The sequence below is a fragment of the Pipistrellus hanaki genome, assembly GCF_964339955.1.
Source record: "Pipistrellus hanaki genome assembly, chromosome: 19".
Lineage (NCBI taxonomy): Eukaryota > Metazoa > Chordata > Mammalia > Chiroptera > Vespertilionidae > Pipistrellus > Pipistrellus hanaki.
In genome coordinates this window covers 23285010-23290073 of record NC_140521.1, presented here as the reverse complement: position 1 = coordinate 23290073, position 5064 = coordinate 23285010, and the positions used below count along the sequence as shown (strand labels likewise).

General features: G+C 57.4%; 1 long non-coding RNA gene across 1 annotated transcript; it reads left to right on the top strand.

The window, feature by feature from the left end:
• The first annotated feature begins 329 nt into the window (after positions 1-329).
• LOC311613420 lies at positions 330-3479 on the top strand. Its single transcript, XR_014793453.1, has 2 exons — positions 330-811; positions 2798-3479. It is a non-coding gene; the product is annotated as an uncharacterized lncRNA (long non-coding RNA).
• Positions 3480-5064: the final 1585 nt, after the last annotated feature.

Below are 5064 nucleotides of genomic sequence, written 5' to 3'. Positions count from 1 at the left end.
CACACACACACACACACGCACACACACACTGTTGTAATGTTAGTGCATGTGCAACACCATTCCACTTGCAGCAAATGGATATAAAAATAGCCATCAACAATTTAGATGTATAGTAGATGTAAGCTTATATTTTTAAATAGCTGCATTTCTCATCTGGGTGAAAATACCATAATTTTCTAGTCATTCCGCTGTTTGATATTTTGGTTGTTGCCAACTTTTCACTGTTAAGTAAACATTCTCTCTTGCATAAGGAATAATTATTTTTACTGTTTTTAAAAATCTGAAGCAACTTGCTGACTACGGTCCATGCCGGCACTGTGCTTGCAGCGTGTCACTACACGTTCCCAGCCGTGAGGGTGTGTCCCTCCGCACAGGAAGAAATGGAAACCCCAGGACCCGGGAGCTTGGCCAAGGCACACAGCAGGTGAGCGCAGAGGTTTGCTCTCAGCTCTGCCTGACTCCCACGCCCCCGATCTTCCAAACACCGACCTCACAGGAGCAGGACTGCGAGGTCAGAGGACTTACCTTGGGGCTAAGCTTCGGGCTCAGCCACACGTCTGCAGGTGCTCTCCGAGCGCCTTGTGCTGTTATTTGAAGGCCCATGCCACGAGCAGATTTTCCCCACAGCATTGTCTGACTTCATTTTTTAAGCTAAGACAGTCTAGACCGAAGCCACTGTTTTTATTACCGTACAGCACTGCTCTTACCCGGAACCCATCTTGAACTTGAATGTGACCTGCTGGAGCGGAGCGTCGATTCTATGACATCTGCCCTGAGCTCTCCTGTCCCTGGGTCTCAGCCCCTCCTCCAGGTGCACACTGCGGTTTCCTGCCCTCCACACCATCGGAGAGGAGTCACACCTCCTCACGGCCTTCGTGGCCGGGAACCGTGGCACAGCGCGTTCTGTGGGAATGGGAGGGGCGCTCTGCTCCCGGCCCCTCCCTGCGTCAGCGGCAGGCCGGGGAGGGGGGGCGAGTGTCTTGAGTGAAGAAGCGATCAACCAACATCAGGGAGTGCAACCATGAGAGGGGGCACCGGAGACTTCCACAGAACCTGGGCCACAGTCCACTCTTCCAATGGAAATTCTTCCAATGGGGGTGATTTCATGGCCGTTAAGTGCAGGGAAGGGGTCAGAGAGAGGGCACAGGGTCCCCTCCACGGGTTCCCCTGAGCCACCGGCCGCTGCCCTGGGCTCCACTGGCCGGCGGGCGGAGGCGTGTGAGCCTCTGCTATCGGAACGGCCTCGCTCGCCGGCCTGTGACGCCCTGAGGGCCGCACACGGGCTCACACACAACAGCCACGCGGCGCTGCGGCCGCCCAGCCGGGGGAGTTGGAAGCTTGTCTGGGTTTCCTCTTGCACCGGCTCTTGTAAGCTTTGGAAACAAACGAACTGTTTATCTGTGGTTCCAAGAGGGTTTCTCCGCCGAGGAGGGCGTGTGCCCTGCGGTGTCCCCGGGCGGTGGCAGCCCTGCCAGGCCTCCCCGGGTGCTTCTCCTGTGAGGAGCGAGGGGACTGCCCGGCGGAACAGAAAGCCGACGCCATCTCTGACTCCTGTGCGGTGAGAGGGGTGGCGATGGCGGGCAGACCTCTCCCTGGGAGGAAGCCGTGACGCCTCCTCTTGCTGTTTCTTACAGAAACCCGGGGTGCTGAGAGCCAATGCTCCCCTCGCACTGGCAAGAACCACGAGAACCACGCGGTCATACGTGCACCAATTGTTACCATTTCCCACCCACCCTTCCCTGCGGCCTCACCATAAACAAACCTGCGCTCCAAGCTGCTGCGGCTTCACCATCTCCTGGTGCGAGGGCAGAGCTACTGGGGTGATCTGTGGCTTCATACATGTGCTTGTGGGAAGGGGTCTTTGTAGTGCGCTGGGGGGTGGTGTCATGTGTCTGTGCAACCAGACACCCACATCCATGATGCCTCAGTGGTGCACATGCGATGCTCTCACACACAATTACAGACATGAAATAATCCATGGCCATCTCCCAGCACTGATACACACTGAGTGATCTCTGAACACATACTAATCTGGCCACTCAGTGTGTGTGTATAGATAGATATAGATACAGATACAGATACAGATACAGATACATATATATATATATATATATATATATATATATACAGCTATAGATACAGATACAGATACAGATATATAGATATAGATATAGAGACAGCTATAGATAGAGATAGAGATAGACATAGAGATAGAGATAAAAATAGAGATATTAGAGGCCCAGTACATGAATTCGTGCATGGGTGGGGTCCGGCCAGCCTGGCCAGGGGGAGGGGACATGAGCAGTTGGCTGGCCTGCCTACTGGTCGAACTCCTGGTCGAGGGGACAATTTGCATATTAGCCTTTTATTATATAGGACATACACTGAGTAGCCAGATTATTGTGTGTTCAGAGCTCATCATCATCTGGCCACTCCGTGTAGACGAGGGGCTATGCCACATGCTTTCTGAGTAGCATCTTGTATACTTCCCACAAGCCCCTGAGGTAGGCACTGAGGTCATCCCTTTCATTTTCCTCCTGGGCTCCTCATCCACTGAGAGACCGATCAGCTGGTTACTACACGGTGGACCCAGGGTTTATCCCAGACATCTTAACACCAGAACACTTGCCCTTAGTTGCCAGTCACTCTGTCAGCCTGGAGGAAGTGAATGAATACCATACATTTAATATAATTGGAAAATGTGCTGTAAATGTCACGGAGGTGCACATGTTTGCCAAGCTTCGGGAGCCCATATGCTCAGGCTATGTATGTGCATATTTGCATTGATCTCACACAGGCCCTGTGATGGTGCCAGGGATCATGTGGTGTGCGCAGCGTGGGTGTGTGAGTGAGTCCTCAAATCGGGACCAAGATGCTGCCCTTGAAGATCAAGATCATTCCGCAGGAGAGGGGGCGAGCTGCCCTGGGCTCAGGCTGCTCCCTCTCGGTGACTGCGCACCTGCGTGCCCTCCGCTGGCCTTCCCAGGCCTTGCCGCTCACTGGACCGCGGGGGTAACGGAGAGCCCATTGGACTGAAGAGCCACTGAGATCACACCCGGCTCACAGCAAGTGTGCAGCCGCTGTGAGCTGCTTTTCAGGGTCACCGTGGACAGGGGTCTGACTTACATAAACTGCCCCCTGCAGCAGGGACCTGTGCACTAACGCCGCTCTTCGCAACATTTCCCCTCGGAAAACAAATGGTTCTGAACCTGCGTCAAACACTGCCTGCCCTACGAGGCGCCAATAACACGGGGCAGGCTCCTTCGTGTGAGCGGACCCGGGAGGGCGCGGTTAGTGAAGCAGTCACGGGAGGGACGGAGGGGTTTCGCCTTCGGAAGTCTGTGGTGACCTCTGTGAATCTAACACTGTTTTTTCTTAAATTTATTTTCAATCACAGTTTGACATACAGTGTATATCAGTTTGGGGTTTGCGATGTATTGATACGACTGTTCTTTAAATAAAGTTTATTTTTTAAAGAGCATGTGATAAGCCCTGGCCGGTTTGGCTCAGTGGATAGAGCGTCGGCCTGCAGACCGAAGGGTCCCAGGTTTGATTCCAGTCAAGGGCATGCACCTTGGTCACAGGCTCCTCCCCTGATTGGGATGTGTGCAGGCGGCCTGCCACAGGCGAGGGTGGGGGGAGAACAATCCGTGTGTTTCTCTCACATCGATGTTTCTCTCTGTCTCTCCCTCTCTCTTCCATTCTCTAAAAATCAAGGGAAGAGCATCCTCGGGTGAGGATTAACAATAAAGAGGGTGCGTGAAGAGCTGGGTCCAGCGGCAGCTGCTCAGGCCCCGTCTCTCGCTCTCCTTTCACTCCGGGCCTGGCCCCCTGTGCTGCCCTGATGGAGCCCGCGGTGCTCAGTGACATGAGGTGCCTGAGTCCCCCCTACCCCCCCTCACCCCCTACCCCCACTCCCCTGCCCCACCCCCCGCCCCGGGCCGGGCCAGTCCTGGGAGCAGGCAGTGAGGACTCTCAGTTAAGCAACAAGAGTCGGTGACAACGTGATTCTAGACCAGCTCTCCGGTAACTCAGGGGTGAGCTTCCTCTTTGCAGCTCCGCAAACAGCCCGAGGCGCCCTGGGCCCAGTTCCTCCTCTGTGAGGGGGCGGCTTCCTCTCGGGGTTTCCCACTCTGGAGCTGACATGGAGGGGGCAGACCCTCGGGGGATGAAGCGGAGGCTCAGCGTGGGGCTCAGTCAGCCTGGCAGGCGGCCTGCCACAGGCGAGGGTCGGGGGAGAACGGTTGTTCTCGGGGCGCAGGGAGCCCCGGAACCGAAGTGGCGGATCGCCCTGCGGGGGCTGGGAAGTGGCTTGTCTGGAGGTCGTTGAAGGAGGGAAGGGTCAGCTGAGGCCCATCCAGCGAGAGGAAGGGGCTGATGGAACTGTCTTCTCTGGGAGGAGAGCTGAGCCGCTGCTCCCAAATGCACTCTGTTGCTCCGTGAGGTGCTCCCCGAGAGCCACAGCCCGAACGCCCGCCCTGAGGACCTGCGCCGTGGCTGTCAGGAGCATGTTCCGGGCAGAGGCCGTCCGGCACGTCCGGGCTCCTGTGCTGCAGGCTGCGTGCCGGTCACCGTCACCGTCACCAGAGGGAGGAGTGGCCACGCCAGAGCTGGGGGTGCAGGCGGACTCGCTCTCCGGCCCCCCCTCTCCAGGGCCCCGCGGGCAGGAGGCTGCAGGGTGCGTGCTGGGCGCTGACGGCCCCGGCTGCCTCTCCTCCCCTGGCCAGTCCTCCGACTTCCCATTCCTCACCCACTCAGTCACCGCTGGGACGGAGCTGGTGCCCCGGGGCCCAGGGGGCTGGTGAGAGATGGCAGCGAAGGGGGGACAGGCACCCTGCTGGGTGGCATCTGTCTGGGAGCAGGACAGTGCCCAGAGATGCGGCGGAAGGTGCCAAGGGCAGTGCTCAAAGCGGTGCGGGCCGAGCGCCCAGCGCTTCATCCTAGCCAACAGGGAGTACGTTCCCAAAGGAAGGGAAGGGGGTCAGGGGGTACACGGAGAGCAGCGGGGCCTGAGGGGCCTGTGGGGGAGCCGGGAGCCTGTGGGATCCATGGAGCTTGGACCGG